Source organism: Chiroxiphia lanceolata, chromosome 3 (genome assembly GCF_009829145.1).
Source record: "Chiroxiphia lanceolata isolate bChiLan1 chromosome 3, bChiLan1.pri, whole genome shotgun sequence".
NCBI lineage: Eukaryota > Metazoa > Chordata > Aves > Passeriformes > Pipridae > Chiroxiphia > Chiroxiphia lanceolata.
Window position 1 is genome coordinate 4,366,955 of NC_045639.1, and position 7,229 is coordinate 4,374,183.

General features: G+C 44.0%; 1 long non-coding RNA gene across 3 annotated transcripts; it reads left to right on the top strand.

The window, feature by feature from the left end:
- The first annotated feature begins 26 nt into the window (after nucleotides 1-26).
- LOC116785209 lies at nucleotides 27-4,585 on the top strand. Of its 3 annotated transcripts, none has more exons than XR_004356420.1 (4): nucleotides 27-818; nucleotides 1,708-1,817; nucleotides 2,920-3,041; nucleotides 3,189-4,585. It is a non-coding gene; the product is annotated as an uncharacterized LOC116785209 (long non-coding RNA). The 3 variants fall into 3 exon arrangements; XR_004356421.1 differs by having other exon boundaries at nucleotides 3,734-4,585; XR_004356422.1 differs by lacking the exon at nucleotides 27-818 and adding an exon at nucleotides 853-896.
- The last annotated feature ends 2,644 nt before the right edge of the window (nucleotides 4,586-7,229 follow it).

Sequence of the window (7,229 nt, forward strand, 5' to 3'; positions counted from 1 at the left end):
CGCCTGCGCGGGGCAGGGGCGGCTCCTCTAGGGCGGCTCCGCCCGGGGACCGCCCTCCCCTCACGGGAGAACGCGGTCTGCACGGGTGGGAAAGGCTCCTCTTCCCCTCACGGGCAAAAGGCCACATTTCCCCCACGGGAGAAGCCGCCGTCCTCTCGTGGGAAAAGCTCCCCGCCCCTTCCCCTCACGGGCAAAGCCGCCTTCTCCTCAGGGGCGAAGCGCCCCTTCTCCTCATGGGAAAAGCCGCCCCTTCCCCTCATGGGCAAAGCCGCTCTGCACTCACGGGCGAAGCCTCCTGCCCCTCACGGGAAAGGCGCCCGTTGCCCTCACGGGCAAAGCCGCTCTGCACTGACGGGCGAAGCATCCCTTCCCCTCACGGGCAAACCCTCCTGCCCCTCACGGGAAAGGCGACCCTTCCCCACACGGGCGAAGCGCCCCGTTCCACGGACCCCGGGGAAGGCTTGAACCCCGGTCTCCCGCTCCAGGCACGGCCACCGGGCAAAGCGCTCCGGCCCCGGCGCTGCAGTGGCTTCCAGGTGGCTCGGTCAGGTTTTGTGATCCTCCTCCTCGTATTGGGGCGCCCGTAACGAGGAGGCCTGTTCGTGGTGCCGCGTGGTGAGAGCTGGTTAAAAGGCTGTGAGGCGCCAGCGCAGTCGGGCTGTGCTGTGGGATCACGGTAAAACAAGTGTTCCCTAGGGCCAGGAGGGATTGTCGCGGAATCCCGGCGTCTCAGAAGAGTTCGAGGTGGGAGGGACCTTTGGAGATCATCCAGTCCAAGGCAGGGTCACCTGGAGCAGGTGACACAGGAGCTTGCCCAGGTGCGTTTGGAACGTCTCCAGAGAGGGAGACTCCATACCCTGCCTGGGCAGCTGTTCCAGTGCTCTGCCACCCTCAAGGTAAAGTTCTTCCTCATGTTGAGGTGAAACTTGTTGTGTTTTAGTTTATGGCCATTGCTCCTGGTCCTGTTGCTGCTCTGCCCCAGGCAGGTAGCCCATCCATCACAATGCATTGTCTACCCCATCCTGTGTTTCCCCTTGACTTCAATGAGATTCCCGTCAGCCCCATCCCTTTGGCTTGTCCAGGTCCCTCTGAACAGCAGCCCTGCCCTTGAGTGGAATGATTGCACCCTCAATTAGTGGAAATTAAGACAATCGACTTCCTTAGTTAGCCTGGTAAATAGACCAGAAAGAGAAACAAGAAGACATCATTGTACAGGTCTGGGCTGCCTTCTTGTCCAATATGGAAATGCTTGTTTGGCTGGAGATTATCCTGGCTGGGAAGTAACTTGTGATGAAGGATTTTCTACCATTTACTGCCAAAAAATAGAAAAAAAAAAGTTGATAAGCTGTTGCTAAAGCATTTCTACACCACCACCCCCATCCCCCAGTAAGCAGTAGGACTTACACCTCTGGATTTTATCCCACTTCAACAGTTTATCTTATGAGGCTCCTTTACATCACTCCCATATTTCCCCATAGGAATCTGGGCTCGATGGAACCATTCCTTAAAGCCTGAGTATTGCTCTGACCTTTATTTACTGACACTGGTGCGATCTCGGTGTGTCTGGGAACCGAAGCAGGAGGTGCCCATAGCACCGCTCACACTAAGCAGAAATGAAACAATTACAGTGATTTTTTTCCTCTTTTGCTGCTTCTCAGGACTCATGAGGCCTCTCCCAATGACTCAGTGATATCCTCTCCTCACTAGGTGTTCCAGCAGTACCTGCCATTCCCAAAGAAGAGATCTGCTGACAGACATCCCTGCCTTGCTGGGCTGTGAGCTTCGTGCCACTGCAGTTAATGCCAGCTGAGGATTAAGTAAGTGAGAGCCTCTCAGAACACATATATCTGGTCATATTTTCCATGTGATACACGTACACTGAACTCAAAGTCTCTTTATGATAAGTTTTCTAATCCTTTAAGTATTCCTGTGGTTTAAAAAAAAACCAAACAAACCCCTCTAATTTATCAGTGCCTTTCCTGAGTGGATAGTTTGAAAACTGGATGTGGTGTTTTAACAATGTTTAGATCTGATATATTTAGGGAAAAGAAATAAATACAGCAGTAGCAATTATTTGAGAAGACACACACGTGGCTGAAGTTGCCTTGTGAGGAGATAATACAGAAAGCACTTTTTTTCTGCTGCTAGTAAGAACTGGAGAAACCTGAGAGAAATGTTAGTTCTTCTATAGATTCTTTGGAAGAAGGGGGGAAAAAAAAAAGTGATTGGCCAAAACAGAGAAAGGTTTGAGATCTGGTGGAGCCAAATTAAGAGAATCTATGTGACAGTGCTGTGCAAAAGGGAAGGCTGAGGAACATTTTATTGTGGGGTGGTGCAGGGTGGTGAATAATTATATTTGCATCATTCAAGAACGTGTGAGTGGATGGGGTGACAAAACAGAGCTCCATGAAAGGGCTGAGGAGGAACATGTAAAATGATGGCTCCAGATAAACGTGAATTCAAAAGAACAAGGGAAGAAAGACTTGACAATAAAAAGAGTAAAGGACTTTACCAGTAATTTTTGAGTAATTTCTAGCCACGTTCAACACAGTTTGCATTTTAGGCAAAGGCTGCTCAGGGATGAGCCAGAGTTGGTTTCATTCCTAAAAGAGAACAGAGCGTTCCTGGAACAGGGGAGACATGACATGGTGCTGCTAATCCCTGGGAAGTAGGTCAGGCTTGCAAAGATGGAAGAAGGTACATCTCATTTGAACCTGAATAGGAGCATGAAACAGGAAAAGGATAGAAAGAGAAAGCAAGGAAGGGCCAGTTAGAGAGGACAAGTGTCTGAGCCAGACCTTTTATTACTCCTGTGATTACTTCAATTACCATGTCCCTTGCAGAACTTACTCTCCTTTAGCTTCATTTGGCTTCTGTTAAATCTGTACTTCTTCAGCTTCTCTGTGTGGTTTTGCACAGACCTGGAGAGCTGTAATTTTCCAAGTTCCATAATCCCACTGCTGTTAAAGAAAAGGTTCAGGAATCAAGCTGTCACTTTAGGTTTCCACAGCTGTAGATAGAAGTGTCTCCGTGAATATCAGGTAAGTTTTAGATAGAATTTGGAGAAAAAGAAAAAAAAAATTAGTTCAATTCCATGTTTGTTTATTTTAATTTTGACTATAAAATGTAAAGGTCAATTATAGTGTGGAGATGCCAACGTGTCTTTCTCTTGTTCTGTGACACTGCAGGCGCCCATGGCACAAATATTCCTGTGCTGGAATCATAATTTACCTTGGTGACCAGTGCCTGCTCTGCACCAAAATCCATTGTTTCCTAGATTTCTGCATCAGTAATTCCACTATTTTTCTCGAGGGAACTGAGGAAGACTGGGCTTTGTGTTCTACAACTATTTTCTGTATGGGGAGGTTGGACTGGGTGATTCTGTGTTCACTGAACCAAGATTTTGCCTCCTGATAGCGTGGCTTTCCAGTGGAAAAAAGAAGGCAATTAAAAACTTAGTGGTTTTAGGTGTGTGGTACAGAGGGTGTAGTTAGAAAATTCATTCTGTAATTTGTTTCTATTAAGTTTATTTTCTACTATACTGAATGTTGTCCTGTTATTGGTTTGTGTGGGCTTCTCTTGGTAAAGGAAGGTATTCCAGCATTCCTGACATGTTTTCCTTCACTGTGTGCCATGATGGATTCATGACACTGCCTAGAGCAGAATAAATTACTGTAACACTCATTTATCTAAAATACACTTAATATCACCATCCATGTCATTTTTTTTGCAGTTCTATTCTGGATTTCCAGAACTACCCTCCTGGGCTTTTGGAATCTGTTCTTGATGAATTGTTTGCAAAACTAGGAAATAAGAAGTTTTTTTATAATACAGAGAGTATAATAATTTTATATTTCTGATTTGATTTAAATTTGTACACGTGCCTAACAAAATAACAGTTGCAATATATTTTTCATGACGTGAAAGCTAAAAGAGGTTTATGGTTTCAAACAAATAATGTAGTAGAGAGTAAACAATATGTGGCCAAAATAAGTATTCCCTGCAGTTTCTAACATGGATTTATTAACCATAAAGCTCGTTGTATTCCAGGAAAATGGTTTAGTTCAGAATAGATAAATCTTTAAAAACACAACACTGTAACTGTTGGGAAGTCACCACGGCCCTGCCTTTGGTATCTGATTAAAATGAACCAAAGGTTTTACACAGGAATGTTCATATCTCTCCTTCAAAAATAAGACTAAAAAAATTCCTTGGAATATTAAAAGAAATATTTAAAGAGCTCTCTTCTTCATATGAGTGATGTTAGTGTGAATCTAATGGCTACTCACCAAAAGGTAGGAATGTAATGAGAAGAGGAAATCATATTTATAGGGTATTGTACCCACAATCCTTCCAGTTGAATGTGGCTTTCAAGATCATCTCTGACTAACTTTGAGCTGTGTTATCCTGCAGAAATGTGAACAACTGGTTGTCCTGTCAGGCTTTCTGATTTGGAGACAAGTTATCAAAGGTATTCAGCATTGGAAAATGTATCTTGTTATCAAAAAATCCCACCATTCACTTGTTTTTGCTTCTTATAGTAATGTGCAGCTCTTCCCTGCCTTCCTGAATGGCTGCCCTTGATCTTGTAGTATTAAATAATATTAAAAAAAATCTGCTTTTTCATCTTTTATCCGAGCACAGAAGACACTTGGCTACCAAGATGAAGTTTGTCACACAAAACCTAAACCAGAAGCACACCAGGGTACAGCAGTGCTCAGTGTCCTTCCTGCAGCCAGAGGTATCCACAGGCCACAGGGAGCAGGGATACCTTGTCCAGGAAGCATGAGTGCCTGTGTGGGAGCTGGAGGAACAGCTTGCTGCCTTTGGAAAGGTGGCTGCTCAGCAGGGGAGCTGGGACAGGAGGAAGGAGATGTGGAACCTGAAGGGCTGCTTGTTTCTACTGAAGTGTCTTTATTTGGTATCTTCATTCTCTTCCAAGGTACCAAAGAGAGGGACAGGAATTCATTTGCCAGCCTTATGTAATATCCAGCCCTGCCAAGAGGTGCATGCTGGGGGCTCCCTCTCCCCACACAGCACTCCAGGATTCAGGAATGCCTCCGCTTCCTTATCTTTGCAGAAGGCAAGCACAGACCTCCTACAAGATCATCTCCCACCTCTACTGTGCATCTGTTCATTTTCTGCCTGTCAAGGCTCTTCAGAATTTAAAAGATCTTGCAGGAGATAGGAGAACAAGATTTCAAGTGTGAGTGCATCAGATCCGACGTGAAACATGAATTTTTATTGCTTGACTTATTTTTCTTACTTTTTTCTTTTTTTTTTTTTTTTTTTTAAGTGGAAAAGAGAAAGGAGAACTGCTGTGTAGGGAACTGTTGCTTGCAGTATATCTTTCTCAGCAGTAAAAATATCTCCAAGACAGAAGTACAGTTCCCTTTTTAGTCCTGACACCTCCAAAGCCTGATATATGTGGCTGAGTTAGATGGAAAGGTATTATTAGGTTTTTTTCTTGGATTATGATGCAAGCTCAAGCTGGCTGGGCTCATCAGGCAGTAAATCCAGTGCAAACAGCTGGGACCAAATTCTGCTCCTGTCCATGTTGCTGTTTGTGGCCAGAATTCCTCTCCACTGGGATCCTGGTTCCCTTCTATCACTTGTGAGGGTGTGCCCAGGGCATGACTTACAGTGCAACCTGCCATTGACAAAGTAATTCTTGTTGAATGCTATTCAAGAAAAAAAAAAAAAAAGAGTTATTCTTCCTTACACAGCACAGGAATCCAAAATTCAGGCCTTAATCACACAGCTAAGATTTGTTAGGTATGGCACGGGGAGTTATTTATACAGGGCTTTTACCATCAGTGACTTCTTGTTTCAAAAATAAGCCCTTTTCAACTCCTTTCTGGTGTAAAGAAGTGAATCAAACTGTGTTAAAGCATGTAAAGACCTGGAGATCTCCTGTTGACCTCAGCAGGGACTGCACAAGAATTGGGTATCTGTGAGCACAGCAAGTGCTTTCCCTGTTCCAGGCAGTGTCCCAGCCTCACTAACAGCTCCCTGCAGGAATGTCAAACCCATTTTAAACCTGCTCCCAGTGCTGCCTGTGGAACAGGCTGCCCAAAGGCACAGGTATAAACCCAGGCCAACCCCCCAGATGTTCCATGGCAGAGGAGCAACTGTGCACTCATAAACACACCAAATAGGTGCTGTAATTCTAAAGGTCTCAATGCTTCAAGATTTGCTGCAGAAAGAATAAAAGCTCACCTGAAAATATGGCCAGTTTGAGAAAATGAAAACTGTCCTGTCAGAAGCCAAGTTCTTGCTTAAATGTCCCAAAGACATATTGCAGCAGAGCCGTAAATCCAGATGCCACTGTGTGTAGTTCTCAAGCCAAGCTTCCAAAAACCCCAACCTTTGTGAATATCTTTATTTATCAACTTAAATTTAGCACTGAGATGAGCAACTTCAGCTGAAAGCAGCAGAATATATGTGAAACAGTAAATATTTTCCAATTTATTGCTGTGTTTGCATCACCTTTTCAGAGTTTGTAGTCGTTCCCTCACACACTAAGAAAATATGTCTTCATCTAAAAGCAGTGAAAAATAATATTTCTGGCCCCCGTCTTAATAGGCATTCTGGCTTGATACAGATGCCAGTATTCCTGAGGCTCTTGTGGGGACAGTCTTCTCTAAAAATTTCCAAGTTTTAATAAAGTAATGTTCATCTCCTTCAGTGTTTCAAGACAAGTATAAAATCCTTATCCTGGCCCTCCTGTTTAAGCAGTTTTCCCGTTCCTTCCCCACTGACCTGTGCATTAGGTGGACCAAGGGTAAGTAATGGTCAGATTTCTTTTAGTTTTTTTCCCAGACAACAATTTAAAAGAGGTAAAAATTACACAAGACATTGCAAGGCACTGGAATTGCCTTGAATTTGCCACTGTGATTCTCCTCGTTCTCCTTTTCCCAGAGACAGCTGAAAATAAGCTGCTCGAAAGAAGAATTACATGCAATACACTCTGAGTTTAACTCATCACTTATCTTGCATCACTAGTGTCCAATAGACACTTCAGGCCATTTGTTCTTTGGACAACGATCTGAAATTGTTCCTGGAATTTTAGGAACAAGATCCCTTTCAGTTACAGTCCAGAATCAGTGGGGGTGATTTTATGAGAGATTAGTTACTCGGGTGAAAATTGGAATCAATCCAAAAAGTTTTCTGTTCTAAGTTCAGAATTCTTGGTCCTGACAATATCTTCTACATAACCAAAAATGCAG